This window comes from Apium graveolens, chromosome 3 (genome assembly GCF_009905375.1).
Source record: "Apium graveolens cultivar Ventura chromosome 3, ASM990537v1, whole genome shotgun sequence".
Classification (NCBI taxonomy): Eukaryota; Viridiplantae; Streptophyta; class Magnoliopsida; order Apiales; family Apiaceae; genus Apium; species Apium graveolens.
In genome coordinates, this window is record NC_133649.1 from 263739908 (window position 1) to 263756893 (window position 16986).

Here is a 16986-nt window from a genome sequence, read left to right on the forward strand (position 1 = left end):
TCCAGAGCCTGAGCCTCCACCAGACGGCCCTTCAAAGAAAGTCCTTTGTTCTTCATTTGGGCAGTGAGAATTTTTGATCATGAAGTACAAGTGCTTCATCCCTTCATTGAGATGTTCCATGCCCGTCTCTATCTTCAGAAATCTGGAAGAATCTAGTGAATGATTCATTTCAACCAAGTCTTCAAGAGAAGTCATTCCTGTATGGAGAGAGCAGAAGTTTGAAATGTCTTCAGCTGATAATGTTGGAGATGCCTGGATTGAGTTAAGCTTTGGTACAACAGATGTCTTCAAATCTGATATTTCAGTCCTGATGAGAGCCAGCTGATTATTGACAGAGGTAGATGAAGAAGACCGTTCAACCACTTGTGCTTTGAATGATTTAGCTTCAGCCTGACTTTTTGCAAGTTGTTCCTTGAGATCAGCAATTTGAGCTAACAGATTTTTAGTGTTTGTGTCTGTGTGTGCGCTCACCTGAATATCTCTCCTGTTTGATTCACTCAACTCACGTGCTTATGTATCTCTCAATATAATTGCTCGTGAGGAGTCTTCCTGATGCTGATCTTCTATACCTTCATTTAAAATCACCCTAGCCTCTTTAAGAGAGGTCAGTGGTGGTGCAATGGGAATTCGCGAGTCCCGATCCTCAGTCAAACCTATCTTTTCATGTGAAATAGATGTCTGAATTGCTTCAGGGATAGATTGACCGAGTTGCCCTCCACTTTCTCTAGATAAATCTGTGAGTGGAGAATCCCGTGAGGGAGCCAGAGGTGTTGGATCTGGGAGGGGAGAAAATGACTCTATTAAAGGTGGCTGAGAGTCAGATTTTCCCTCAGAAGCATGTGACTGCTCTTCTGCCGTAACTATGGCAGGCACTGTAACCAACTCAATGTGCACTCCTCGCTCCATGTCCTGAGTATCATCTATTGGTCTGTATGCTTCCATTGTGAGTAATGGAAGTGTGTTTGACTCAGTACAGGATGCCATGGCCCTATGGCGAATTTCAATAGATTCATCCTGTTGATAGAATGTCTCTAGTAACTGTTCATTGGCCATTTCAAAGTCCATGTCCTATTGGGAGGACAAGGATAGGCTTTCAGATGCCTCAGTAAATGTTCTTCTTTTCTTCGGAGGAGGCAGAGCTGAGGGTTCATTCACATCCACTAACATACTACTTCCTACTAACCTTCTAGGCAACATTTTAGACAGTGGAGGAGAGGTTGAGAGAGGTTGTGACTCTGTGTTTGGCTCTATGACCTGGGATTGAAGCTGTGGTTCTACAACTTCATGGTCAGTCCTATCAACCACTGGGGGTCTTTCAACAGAAGGAGGAATAGTTTGAGTTTGAGGAATTATTACCTGTAGAGGAAGAGCATCTGATGTTTGAGCCTGGGTGGTTTGAACCACTGGAGGTTGAGCTTGTTGTTCATGACCGGGAAGATTGAAGATAGGTAAAGGAATATAAGTGGCCATGAAAGCAGATACAAGTACTGGAACTTGCATGAATTTGAAGGTTATATCTTGGCGAGTGTAAATCTTTTTGCTTACTGGAGGGAGTTCGGTTACTGAAGAGTTAGCAAAAAGAGCTTTATGCTCAGGTGAGAGAAGATGTTCTGCTATGAGCATGAGAAAACGAGCGTAGTAGCACGAAACCCTACGATTAGTAGAATGATCACGTAAAGCAGTAGTGAGACGTCTCAGAAGAATGGGTAAAAGTAGTTTGCCAAAATTGATCCTTTGATTGAAAATAACCGGAAGACCAATATACTGATGTCAATGTGTTTGGTCCTTGTATGCGGCACAGGGTTGTTGGTGACGGCTATTGCACTTGTATTGTCACATAGAATAGGTATTTTGTTCAATACAGAGCCATAGTCCCGTAGCTGACAAGATCTGAGCACAACAGCTTCCAGCAGCAATATATTTAGCCTCGGCCGTTGAATTTGAAACTGTTTGCTGGTTCTTGCTGTACCATGAGACTAGTCTGCTACCTAGGAATTGACAACTCCCTGAGGTGCTTTTTCTATCAACAACACTTCCTGCATAATCTGAATCTGTATATCTAATAAGGTTAAAACTAGATTCTTTAGGGTACCAAATACCTAGATTTGGTGTTCCCTTAAGATATCTCAAGATTCGTTTAACAGCAACGAGATGAATATCTCTAGGATCCGCTTGGAACCTTGCACATAAGCATGTAGCATACATAATATCTGGTCTACTTGCAGTAAGATAGAGTAACGAGCTAATCATACCTCTGCAGCTTGTGACATTTACCTTAATGGAGTTTTCACATGGTCCAAGCTTGACAGCTGTAGTTGACGGAGTCCTTGCTGATGCAGAATCCTCTAGATAGTACTTTTTGAGGAGTTCCTTGAGATACTTGGATTGACAAATAAAAGTTCCATCTAAACTTTGATTTACTTGTAATCCAAGAAAGAACTTCAGCTCTCCCATCATGCTCATTTCAAATTTGCTGTGCATTAACTTATCAAATCTCTTACAGAGATTATCATTAGTAGACCCAAATATTATATCATCCACATAGACTTGGACTAATATAATATCATTCTTATGCTTTTTAGAAAAGAGAGTTTTGTCTATGACACCTCTAATAAAGCTATTTTTAATAAGAAATTCAGAGAGAGTGTCATACCATTTTCTCGGAGACTGTTTGAGTCCATAGATAGCCTTGAAAAGAAAGTAGACAAAATCCTAATGATCTGGATCTTCAAAACCAGGAGGTTGCTCTACATATACCTCTTCATCCAGCTTTCCATTCAGAAAGGCACTCTTGATATCCATTTGATAAACTTTAAAGTTAGAGAATGCTACAAATTCCAGAAATATCCTGATGGCCTCTAGTCTAGCCACTGGAGCATAGGTTTCATCATAATCAATGCCTTCAACTTGAGAATACCCTTTAGCTACCAGTCTTGCTTTGTTTCTTGTAACCACACCATATTCATCTAGTTTATTCCTGAATACCCACCGAGTACCAACAACTTTCTTGTGTGTAGGTCTAGGTACCAGTTTCCAGACTTGTTGATGTTCAAACTGATTGAGTTCATCTTGCATAGCAATCACCCAATCTGGATCAGTCAGTGCTTCCTCAATCTTCTTAGGTTCTATCTCAGACAGAAATCCTGAGAACAGATACTCATTTTGAGTAGCACGTCTAGTTCTGACTCCAACATCTGGATCACCAATAATTAACTCAAAAGGATGAGCTTTATTCTAGACAGTCTGTCTTGGAAGATTTGATCTTGATGATTTGCCTTGAAATTCATTGGGATGTTGTGTCCTACTAGTTGATCCTTCAGCATCTCCCCTGAGTTGTTGACAGGTTGACTTGATGATTCTTCGTCAGTAGCAGTGGTATCTCCATTGTTGCCAATGTTTCCATCACCATTACCTTGAGTATCATCATGATTAATAGGTTCTTCACCAGCAACAACCTCAGGTTCTTGATCATGTTCTGATTCTGAATCTGACATATCATCAAACTTCAGTTTCTCAGAAGGATCTTCAGTTTGGATACTAGGGAGTTTAATGTCATCAAATGTAACATTGACACTTTCAGTTACTTTGAGTTGATCAATGATATACACCCTGTATGATCTTCTTCCATATCCAACAAAAATACCCTCATATGCCTTTGCCTCGAATTTACCACGACGATCATCTCCATCCTTGAGCACGAAGCATCTGGCACCAAATACATGAAAGTATTTGATAGAAGGTTTCTATTCATTCATAATCTCATAAGGAGTTTTCATGAAGTCTTTGTTGATTAGAGTTCAATTCTGAGTATAACATGCAGTATTGACAGCTTCAGCCCAAAAGTACATTGGAAGACCTGATTCACTTAACATCGTTCTTGCAGCTTCAATCAATGTACGATTCTTACTTTCTACCACTCCATTTTGTTGAGGGGTTCTAGGAGCTGAAAATTGTCTAGTAATCCCTTTGTCTGTACAGAATCCATTGAGAAGTGAATTCTTGAATTTTGTTCCATTATCTGACCTTATTGCTCTAACAGGGACATTAGAATCTAACTCGATCAACTTGATATGATCAATCACAACTTGTGGTGTTTCATCCTTAGAGTGAAGGAATAAAACCCACGTATACTTGGAATAGTCATCAACTATCACAAGACAGTAACACTTCTTTAACATCGAAAGAACATTAACTGGTCCAAATAAATCCATGTGCAATAATTGCAGAACACCAGTTATGGAGGATGTGTCAGTGCCTTTGTGACTTGCTTTCTTTGACTTTCCTTTCTGGCAAGCCTCACATAGTCCTTCTGGGGAGAATTCCAGCTGAGGCAGACCTCTGACCAATTCTCTTTTGACAAGAGAATTCATTATTTTGAAATTGAGATGAGAAAGTCTCTTGTGCCATAGCCAACTCTCATCTGACGATGCCTTTTCATAGAAACAATTGACTTCAGGATTGCTTCCAGAGTTCATGTCAGCTACGAACAGATTTCCTTTCCGGATTCCCATCAAGGAGGGTTTTTCATTTTTCTTGTGCAGAATCTGACACTTCAGCTTGTCGAATAAAACATTGTAGCCGTTGTCACAGAACTGACTAATGCTAAGCAGATTGTGTTCAAGTCCTTGCACAATATACACATTTTCAATGATAACATATCCAGCTAGCAAACAGCCATATCCCTCAGTTAAACCTTTGCGGTTATCTCCAAAGGTAACCACTGGGCCAGCTTTCTCAACCACATTTGATAGCAGGGCTCTATCTTCGGTCATATGTCTTGACGTTCCGCTGTCAAGAATCCACACTACCGGTTGTACCTGTTTAATGCCCTGCAATACAAATGGATTAGACCTTCTTCGGAACCCAAGCTTGTTTGGGTCCGGCATACTTGTAAAATTGGCCTTTATCAGGCAAAACAACATTCTTAACTTCAATGTTCTCAACTTTCTCAATGACTGGACATTTGACCTTGTGAACAGCCTTGACAAATTTCTGTTTAGGCTTAGGCACAAATGTCTCCTTTCTAGCTTTAGGAGGACTAGCAGTCTTAGACCTATCATGCTTCCTATTATTCACATGCTGACGATGAGTAGTCTTATCATTAGAAACATGCTTACCATTAAAATAAGCATACATCAAATTAAAAGTACAAGACATACAATCAGGAACACCACATGCTTTATGAGACGAATTAACAATAGGCAACTTATGCATGGTAGACATGGCATTTGTGTTATCCAACTCATGTGTGTCCGAGTTAGTCTCAGTTGCTTTCACAACTTTTACTGGAACCTTTGACACACTTGACTTGGAAACATCTTTCTCATTAGCAAGATCTTCAGCACGGATTTCTTCTTGAATAATAAATGAGGTCTCATCAAATGGTTCAGCAATTGATTCTTTATAGAGGGGTTCATCAACACCCTTAAGCACATGTGGTACTTCCCTACCTTTAGCACAGACATGAGGAGGGGAGTTTATGCCTAATTTTCCAATAGCAACATTGTAATCATAACCTATTCCAGATGTTTGATTAACAGCTTGCTTATTGTAAAACTCTTTGGACTTCGAACAAGAATTAAAGTAAGCTTTAACCTTAGCCTCAAGACCGGTGATCTTGTCTTTGAGAATAGTTTCGAGTTGTCTATAACAGTCAACTCTATTCTCTAAAAAAGATACTTGTTCTTTTAGTTTATCTTGATTAATGTGCACAAGTCTTAATTCATTGACCTCTTTCTCAAGGTCTTTGATTTGTTGATTTAACATTTCATTATCACGATGAGCACAATCTAAGGAACCTCCTAGATGATAAACTAATTCAGCATCAGTAAATTTTACCTCTTTTCTTGACGATGAGGTGTTTGCATCACTAGCCATGAGAGAAAGATTCCCAACTTCTTCATCTTCACTGTCAGTATCATCCCAGCTTCTTCCCTTTGCCAGGTAAGCCCTTTCAGATTTACTCTTCTGATTAGAATCATAAGAGTTCTTCCTAACTTGTTTTGGCTTCCTGCATTCTGTGGCAAAGTGTCCCAACTCATTTCAGTTGAAGCATCGAATGGTGCTTCGATCAACCATCCCTGTTTTGTACCCACCACTGCTGGTGTTAGAGGATGAAGATCCACCTTTCTGGAATCTGTTGTAGTTGGACTTGTACTTGAACTTGGGATTCTTCTTGAATCTGACATTGGAGAATCTCTTGACAATCAGGGCCATTGACTCATCCTCCAATTGCTCCAGTTCTTCCAAGGAATAAAAATCATCTCCTGATTGATTTGTAGTAGGAGGATCAAATTCTGCTACTATCACATTTTCTTCAACCTTAGAAGACTGTACCATTCTTTCTGACTATTGAGATTGTTGTTGTTGTTCTTCAGCTACTAGAGCAGTAGATGTGCTGACCACTCTTCCTTTCCCGTAGACTTCCTTCTGCTGAATCTGCTCCAACTCATAAGTCTTTAACACACCATAGAGCCTTTCCAAAGAAATCTCACTCAGATCTCTTGCTTCTCTTATGGCAGTGATTCTATGTTCGAGATGAGTTGTCAGTGTTAAAAGGAACTTTTTGTTGACCTCCCTGATGGGATAGTATTTACCATTAATGTTCAGGTTGTTGATCAATGTATTGTACCTCTCAAACACTTCAGTGATTCCTTCTCCTGGATTGGATTTAAAGTATTCATACTCAGAGGTTAGGATTTATAACTTGTTCTCCCTAACTTCCTCTGTGCCTTCATTAATAACCTCAATAGTTTCCCAGATGTGTTTGGAATCTTGACAGTTCATCACATGTCTATTCATCAAGGGATCAAGGGAATCTACTAAAATTAATTGAAAGCTAGCATCCAGGGAGGCTTCTTCTTTTTCAGCAGGAGAAAAATCCTCAGGATCTTTCACATAAGTTCTAGCTTTGGTAATCACCACATCATTTTCTATTACCTCTGGTTCAATAACCATCGGAATTTTAGGACCCTTCTTTAACACTTCCAGATATTTGGAATTTGCAACTTGTAAAAACAATAGCATCTTCTTCTTCCACATAACATAATTTTCTTTATCGAATAGTCGAATTTTAACGGTTCTAACTTTTTGTGTAGTCATTATGAATTTTTGAGTAAATAAAAATTCAAGGAGTGAAAGAATCACAAAAGTCTAGGATCTTGATTTGTTCGTTAATCAGAAGGCTCTGATACCAATTGTTAGGTCTCAATATGTTTGTAGAAGGGGGGTTGAATACAAACAATACCGTTTAATCGAATAAAATGTGGAATAAAAAAGTGAAACAAAATTCAAGTTAAATAAAACTATTATTAAACTTGAAAGGTGTTACAACAACGGTATCGTTTACAAGGGATTAATCTCAAATAAATTATTCCAAATCTAGAATAAATTCGACATGAACTTTTTCTATTTTTGTAATAAAAGGATCAAATGCTAACTGCAATTTGAGATTAAGTTCTAGGGATTTTGATCCGCTAGATAGTTACACAAGAACAAGAAAAAGATTTCTAGTGGATTAGATTTAACAATAAATACTAGAAATAAATGATCTGAGAATTTGTAATAAGTTCTCTGCAGGTTTTCTTTTTGTTCTGTGTTCTTCTGTATATGATGTTCAATGCACACTCTATTGAAAAATCAGCTGCTGTTGTTAAGTAAACAAAACAATCCACTTGATCCAGAAAGACTTTCGGCAAGACAATTCATTTGAACTAGAAAGACTTTCGGCAAGACAATCCATTTGACCTGGCAAGACAATCAAATGAACTGGCATGACTTTCGGTATGACTATTGATTGTCATACCGATTATCTTGCTAACACAAAAGATAGTCTTGCTGAATTAATATAGAATATTAATTCAAAATCAATTCTGAAAATTTATAATATTAATTCAGAATTAATTAATCAATTAATTCAATTAACAATAAATTAATTTTTCAGATATAATTTATTTTCTTAATTAAATTATACGACTTAATTAATTAATAGAGAATTAATACTACTCTTGAACATCAACCATTCTTCTGAAAATCTTCTGATAATTATGAATCAATTCCACACTTCAATGTTGACACTCGATGTACTGTCTGGTTCATGAGTGACTAACTTCCGTGATGTTTCTTCATGCCTTGACTTTGATACTCTTGATTTCCTTCAGACTAAATCCTTGTAATTAATTGATACCCTGACGAGATCTCTGTCACTTGATTAAATCCACAATCTTGATTTATATCACTGAGGCATGATCAATTTCTTGAGCTTCTTCCAGTGAATCAAGTCCTCAAGACTGTAGATGAACAATGTTACTTAATCCTTTGACATATGTTACTTTGAGAGATCTCTCTGACGATAGAACCACTATTTACTAGTTACATCCTTATTTGAGTTGAGTTAAATCCTCGAATAAACAAATAGGCTATGACATATGCCTTTCAAACAACAATCAACCTTCAATCTACTTAACTAAATATCAAGATTTCATCACTACCACTTCTAAAACTAGGTTTATAACTATCTATACTAAATGGATCTTGAAAATTAATCTTAAATAAAGTTGGGCCAAAGATTTTTACCTTTCTTGAAAGCTTGAGATGTTTTCTCGAAGATGGTGGAGTCTTGGAAGTGCTTGGTATGATTTTTGGAACCTAAAACCACCATGGAAATCAAGAAACCAAAGAGGAGTTACTATTCATACTATTCACTAGTGACTTTCTTGATTTTATTTCACCCATCAAGCTTTGATAAAAAGAGATGAAAGAATTTTCTTACCTTAGTTTGATTGTTAGGAAGCTTGAGAATTAATGGGATGATTTTATCATGGGTAGAACTTGAGTTTTGATTTTGAATTTCTCCCTTCTTTCTTGAAAAGCTGAATGGAAACAAGTGGGGTGGGGGGTTTATGCTTGCTTCTCTTAGTTGCTTCTAGGAAATGAGGTGGTGATATCTTTCCCTTGATTTTATTCTTCCTAGTATAGCATTCTAGGTTTATTCCTTGTTGCAAATCTTGGGGACAAATCTAAGTAGCTTGCTAGCTTACAAGCTAAACTACATGTGTTAGCTTCCTTAGCAAACTATTTGGCTAGCTTGCTTGATCATCCTAAGCTTAGCTCACTATTTGATAAAGTAACCATGGTTAATTTCTTACCATGGTTAGTTAGTGCGTTACATTTATTTAATCGTTTACGCATCCGCTCGGTCACTTAAGCGTTTTCGTAATACTTACTCGTAAATGATTCGCGACGTAATTCCTTTCGTATTTATTCCTTATATTTTGAATTATCATACTTGAATATAAATCCGTAGGGTTTTAATCTTGTAATTATATTGTGATTCCCGTAGTCCTCGATGAGTCGTAAGTACGGTCATTTTTCAAAGTTCATTTTCTTCGAAAACTAATAGTGTTTACATACACTCATTTGGTACGTATAATCATAATATCAACTCCGAAACTCCTTTTCTCATGCACTACATAGTGTGGGCTCAAAAGTTTTTCCCATCCGTCCGGGTTACTATTCATTAAATGTTTTATAAGGTCTCAAAAATTCGAGTTATTACAGATGAGCTATATATCTATTCGACGGATGAGCAATATCCACCGGGAGTAGAAAAGTCAGGAAAGCTACTCGAGAACTCAAGAAGATATCGACAAGCCAATTTTAAAGAACTGAAGATTGGAGATATCAGCAAGTCATTCCATCACTAAAGAACTCCGAGTTATCGATAAGTCATAGTGAAGATGTGAAGACTAGAGATCTCGACAAGCTGATTACCTCTACAAGTCAAACTCAATATGGAATGCTAAAGATCTCGATAAGCCTATATACTTATCAAGATGTCAAGTGTTCTATTAATTCAAACTGGAGATCTTGAAGTATAGTCTCAAAGTACATAATTGCAGATCATTTTAATATCCAAGATAAACAATCAACAAATAATCCAACAACTGGATTGACAAGTCTACAAAAAGCAGCTTGAAGAGTGTGCAAGATCAATGGAAAAGATTAACTGACAGAGGAAGATTAAAGTCAACACGGGATGCTAAAGATATGCTAAGCCAGAAATGAAAGATTTGCTTTTCTATAAATAGAAATAACAAGTGACAGTTTAGAAAAGCTAATAGCATGTTTATTATCCACTGTGTAAACCAGCATTTAACTGAGTTATAAAGTTAACACTGGTCCTCTAGTTAGATGTAACAATTTAGATCAATGTGTATAAGAAAAACACATTCATCCCCACTCTGTGTATGATTCATTACCTAACAGTTTTTGGAACCAAGATCAACCATTAAAATCAAGAAACCAAAGAAATACTATTCATACTATTCATTATCATCTTTCTTAAATTTATTTCACCCATAAAACCTTAATAAAATGAGCTTAAAAATTTATCTTACCTTAGTTTAGGATGTATGAAGCTTGGGAATTAATGGGGAATTTTTTCCATGACTAGAGCTTGGGGTTTTGAATTTGATTTTCTTCTCTTTTTTGTTAGGGCCGAATGGAAGGGTTTGGGAGGGAGAGAGAGAGAGAGAGAGATTTGTGATGCTTCTTGTTTCTTCTCTTAAAAGATTGTGTTTGTGTGTATATCTCATCCTAAATATGCATATCTAATACATATCTTTGCTAGCTTGCACAAATTCAAAGCTAGGTTATTAGCTAAGTACTCCCTTGCACTATTCATGGTCACTATTTGCTATCTTAGGTGATCATCCCTACCTAGCTTAGGTTACTATTTGGTAACCTAGTCATTATTACTTCTTTGATATAGTTCGATACGTTTATTTATTCGTTTACGTGTTTGTTCGGTCACTTAATCGTTTTCGTAATAATTTCTCGTAAACGGTCCGCGGTGTAAATCCTTTCGTATACATTCTTTATGTTTTGAAGTATCATTCTTGGATATAAATCTGTAGGGTTTTAAACTCGTAATTATATTGTGATTTCTGTAATACTTGATGGTTTGTAAATACGGTCATTTTTCAAAGTTCATTTTCTTCGAAAACTAATAGCGTTTACATACACTCATTTGGTACGTATAATCATGTTATCAACTCTGAAACTCAATTTCTCATACACAACATAGTGTGGGCTACAAAGTTTTCCTCGTCTATCAGGGTTACTATTTATTAAGCATTTTTACAAAGTCTCAAATATTCGAGTTATTACAGTCTTCCCCTCTAACAAGGATTCCGTCCCGGAATCAATTAGAAAATAGGTGGGGATATCTATTCCTCATTGCGTCTTCTAGTTCCCAAGTTGATTCTTCAACATTTTAATTTCTCCACAAGACTCTAACCAGCTTCACAGTCTTGTTCCTCAACGCTTGTTCTTTTTGGTCCATTACCCTTACCAGGTTGCTCAACGCAGGTCAGGTCTGGTTGTAAATCTACTTGCTCATACTCTATCATATATCGCGCATCGGCATAGTATTTCCTTAGTATTGACACGTCGAACACGTTGTGCACTTGTTACATATTAGGAGGCAAGGCGATCTCGTAAGCTAGAGGTCTTATTCTCCTCAAAATTTCAAAGGGTCCTATGAATCTGGGACTCAGCTTCCCTTTCTTTCCAAATCTCATTACTCCTTTCCATGAAGATACCTTCAACAACACTGAATCTCCTACTTCATATTCTCTATCTTTTCTGGTCTGGTCGGCGTACTTCTTTTATCTTTCTTGAGCTGCTACCGGTCTTCTCCTAATGAGTCTCGCCATCTCCCTCATTTTTTGGACTAACTCGGGTCCTATTATCTTGTGTTCTCTAACCTCATCCCAACATAGGGGAGAGCGGAATCTTCTTCCGTAAAGAGCTTCATATGGAGGCATTCCTATGCTAGCGTGATAGCTATTGTTGTAGGAAAACTCGATCAGGGGTAAGTGGTCATTCCAATTTCTTTTAAAGTCGATGGCACATACTCGCAGCATATCTTCTAGGGTCTGAATAGTCCTTTTGCTTTTCCAAAATCGGGAATTAAACCTTGGGTCTCTATCTGACACTATGGCAACAGGAATGCCGTGTCTCACTACAATTTCCTTCAAGTAGATATCCATTAGCTTGTCCACGGTGTACCTTTCGTTGATCGGCAGGAAGTGCGCGGACTTGGTCAATTCTCTATGATAACCCATATGGCATCATGATTGGTTTTCGTTCTTGGTAGGCCTATCATAAAATCAATGGCTATATGCTCCTATTTCCATTCCAGAATTTCCAGGGGTCGTAATAGTCCACTCGGTCGCTGATGTTCAGCTTTCACTCTCTAGCATGTCAAGCACTTGCTGACCCACTCTGCTACTTCTCTTTTCATGTTAGGCCACCAATAATATTCCTTAAGGTCACGGTACATTTTCGTACTTCCTAAATGGATCGAATATCTGGAGCTGTGCTCCTCGTGCAGCAGCTCATCCTTTAATTCTTGCACATTTGGAATCCAAATCCGGGATGCATAGCTCAAGATCCCTTTCTCATCCTTCTCGCATCTGACTTCCTCACCAGTCAAGGTTTTCTCATTCTTCATTCATCTTCTTTTCCTGACAGACTCGTATCTTTTCAGTCAGTTCCGGCACTAGCTTAATCTCAAATAATCCTTTCAGTTCCTTTACCGGTTATTTCCATGTCAGTTTCCATTTTTTCAAATTCCTTAACTAACTTCTCAGATTTCATCATCATTTTGAGTTTTTCTTTTCTACTGAGGGCGCCAGCCACCACATTGGCTTTACCTGGGTGGTACAAAATTTCACAGTCGTAGTCCTTAATTAATTCTAACCATCTCCTTTGTCTCATATTCAGTTCTTTCTAAGTAAAAATATACTTGAGGCTCTTATGGTCTGTATAAATCACACATTTTTTAACGTACAAGTAGTGCCTTCAAATTTTGAGGGCAAACATTATGGCTGCTAACTCTAGATCGTGGGTTGGGTACCTGATCTCATATTCCTTCAACTGCCGAGAGGCATACACAATAACCTTTCCGTGCTACATAGGCACACATTCTAGTCCTTTGTTACCTTTCCGTGGTATCCAGCATATAAGCCAAGTAGGCCTCAGTTACCTTTTTTTTAATAATCTCTTCGCTTAAAGCATGGTCAGAAATTTTTGGGTCTATCGCTGACCTTTGAACACTATTTCCTTTCCATTTTGCACTATTATCTTTACTCTCTTTCGCTCATAATCTATTTGCGCTCCATTACTGGATAACCAATCTAATCCTAAGATTATATCGAATTCTCCTAATGCAAATGGGATTACGTCAACCTCAAAGACTTTCCTTTCTAATTTCAACTGGCATTTAGGGTGTACTTGATTTACAGGAATTATTTCTCTGTTTGCTATTTCCACTTGTAATACCTCACGTAAGGGTATGGCGTTAAGTTTAACTTCTTACCAAAATTTCGAGATATAAAAGAGTTGGTCGCTCCAGAATCAAATAGGACATTTGCATGTTCGGAATTTAACAGAAGGGTACCTTCTATCACATCAGTGTTTCAGACAGCGTCCTGAACGGTCATGTTGAAAGTCCTAGTAGCTGGGGGCCGGTTAGATGCAGCTCTGCTCATCCCCAAGGCTGGGGGCTTTATTGTCGGGCAATCCTTTCTCATGTGACCTACTTTCCCATATTGGAAACATATCACGTTGAGTCGGGGCAGTTGGGGCAAGGTGTTTGGGTTGGTCATATCTGTAGTATTTCAGAGGAGCTCTCGCCTGGTTGCACACTCCAAGGTGTCTTTTTCCACATGTTTGACACTCCAGTATTGGGGCGCGGGGTTGGCTATGAAATGTTGCCCTATATTGTCCGCCGCCCTGGCCAACACTCTCACTTGGGGCCTTTCTAAATCCGGGGCCTCTCGCAGGTTGGGACACCACTCCCCTGACAAACCTGCTTGGAAGGATCCTGTTCCCTGTTCCTCCTCCTCCGCCTTGACTACCTATCTTTCTTTTTGTATTTTCCTTTTCCTTCAAACTTTGTTCACTACCAGCTTCCATAATCAAGGCTTTCTGCACTAAGGTGGCATAATCTGTCAGCTCTAGTACTGCCACTCGGTTCTGGATCCACTGTTTCAGATCAAGCTGAAACCTTCGCGCTTTTTTCTCCTCGATATTCACAAACTCAGGTACAAATCGTGATAACTCAGTAAACTTGGCCTCATACTCCGCCACAGTCATCTTATCTTATTTTAGCTCTAGAAACTTAATCTCCATTTGAGTTTCCATAAACCTATGGAAATACTTATCTAAGAACAATCGGGTAAATCTATCCCATGGAATCACAGCATCAGTCTCGAGATTTCAGTTTGGACTCCCACTAGTAGTTAGCCTCCCCTTTCAGCATGTAAGAGGCGAAAATGGTCTTGTGTCATTCTTCCACACCTAGTATTTCGAAGGACTTTTCTATTTCCTTGAGCCAGGCCCGTGCCTCAACGGGGTCGGCAGATCCTAGAAACTCTAGGGGTTTGAGGGATTTGAATGCCCTGAAGGCAGTGGCCACAGTCTGTTGAGCAATATGCGGTTGTGGCGGAATGGGTTGTTGGTTCAGATTTCTCCTTAAAAGTTCCATAAACTCGTTCATTAGGGTTCCCTCCCTGATGGGTATCATCAGCCTCTTCTTCGGCATACTCTTCCTCATCATTCTCATTATAGTCCAGGTCTTCTTCACTTTTCTCATTTACTATGTGATCAGGTCCATTCTGTTGTTTGTTAACAGATTCTGCGGGCTGTGCATTGGTTCCTCTTCTACGGGGTGGTTTCGTTCTGATAATGGAAATATGTCAATGCAGTTGAAATTTTTTTACATTTAGATTAATTTATTCATAGATAAGCATGTCATTTATTATCTAGCATGTTTTTTTAACAAGTGTAGTATTATGGAAATCAATTTATTAATAACTGCTAGATATATATCATAGGGTCTCCCAGATTATATCTTGGTGACAAAACAACTATCTGAGTTCATACATGACCTGAATATAAAACATCACCACTTGTCCTGAATACTGAATTCTGAAACACAAATACATATACCGGGTACCCTGAAGGTCTGGGAATAGCGTTTACATACACTCATTTGCTACGTATAATCATGTTATCAACTCCAAAACTCAATTTCTCATGCACAACATAGTGTGGGCTAAAAAAAATTCCCCGTCTGTCAGGGTTACTATTCATTAAGCATTTTTACAAAGTCTCAAAAATTCAAGTTATTATAGTATTCCTGATTCCTTGCTATTACCTTCACTGAGGACAGTGAAAATTTTAAGTTTGGGGGTGATAGTTTAAGGAATATGTTTGTGTGAGTCCACATAGTTTGCATATTCATGATAATTTTGTTCATATATTTCCATATTTATCATATAGTTTATTTTTATTATTTATTTTATTGTTAGTATGTTACATATAGTTCATGCATTTGCATTATAACATGATCCCTTAGTTAATTTGCCGATTAATTTGTGATATTGATGCAAGTGTGGTGATGTCGTATTTAGGAATGTTAAGTCTTATCGAGTTGATTTGCATGCTAGAAGCAAGATTTTTTTCACTAAATCTTATAGGTTTCTTGCGTGCTAGATCATGATCATGGTTTGCTTGTTTGTCGAGGTTTAATCACATGTTTATGATTAGGATGTATGATATTCTCCTAATGGTAAAATAGCATGGATATTTAAAAAAAAATTGGAGAAAAATATAGGATTTCAATGCTAGTTGTGGCTAGGTGTCAAATGGCTAGTAGCCGACTCATATTTATATGAGTAGTCTAGGGTTGAGCGAGATGGAGCGAAACGCACTCACTCAGAAATTGAAAAAAAAAGAAATAAAAAGAGAAAAAAAATCGTGTTATGTATAATTGATCACGAGTGGGCTCTTTAATTCTCGAGTTATTAAGTTCTTAGGGGACTTTGTGCCTAGTGACCTTAGGCTTTTATAGTCTGGGATCTACTAACCTAACGTTCGCTACATGGGTATTATTGTATAAGTCTTTTTTGGACCTCACTCATTGTATGATCAAATAAGCATATATGTGTTGTTATGTGTTAGCAATAAAAGCATGGATCCATGTATAACTCCGATAAATAAAAAATGAAGTGTTATAAGTCATTTTGAGTTTAGCGGTTATTCTATTTATAACCTTGTGATTGCCTTGATGAGTAGTGAGTCATGATTATTGATCTAGTTGCGATAGTATATTTGTTAATCAATTGCATACATGCACGTTTCAAGCTCGTGAGTTGATTTTTGGGATTTGATTGAACTTGTACGAATAATTGCATTTGTTGAGATGTTCACTACAAGAAAAAAGCTAATAGACATCGGTTTTTGGCCGATGTCTTTGTGTTTTTTGACCGATGTCTTAGTCGTCGATGTCTATTCTAGACATCGGCCAGAAACCGATGTCTGTACTAACATAAACATCAGGTTTTAGCAATTTTCTGATGTCTGAGATCCTATTTTTTACAAAATGTGTTAAACTACATTATTTTTATGTGATAATTACATCAAGTATAAGCCATTGAACAATTGCTAACACAACAAAAAAAAGGTTTAGACATCAGTTTTTAAATCAGTTTTGATGTCTAAGAATACCTTAAACATCGCCTAAAAATGATGTCTTTAAGCTGTTGGACATCGGTTTTTTTAAAAAAAAACTGATGTCCAAAGATATATTAGACATCAGTTTCGGGCGATGTCTATTGACTTAAAGACATCGTTTTTTTTAAAAACAAAACTGATTTGTTATTGCATCTTAGACATCACTTTTAGGCGATGTCTTTTTCTATATAGACATCGGTTTTATTTATAGAAAAGCGATATTGATTAAGATGTTAGACATCGGTTTTGGACGATGTCTATGTGTATAAAGACATCGATTTTATTATTTTAAAACTGATTTATATGTATTGTTTAGACATCATTTTTGCCTGATGTCTATACCTGTTTTCAACATCATCTTTTTATTTATAGAAGTGATGTATATTATATTTGTAGACATCG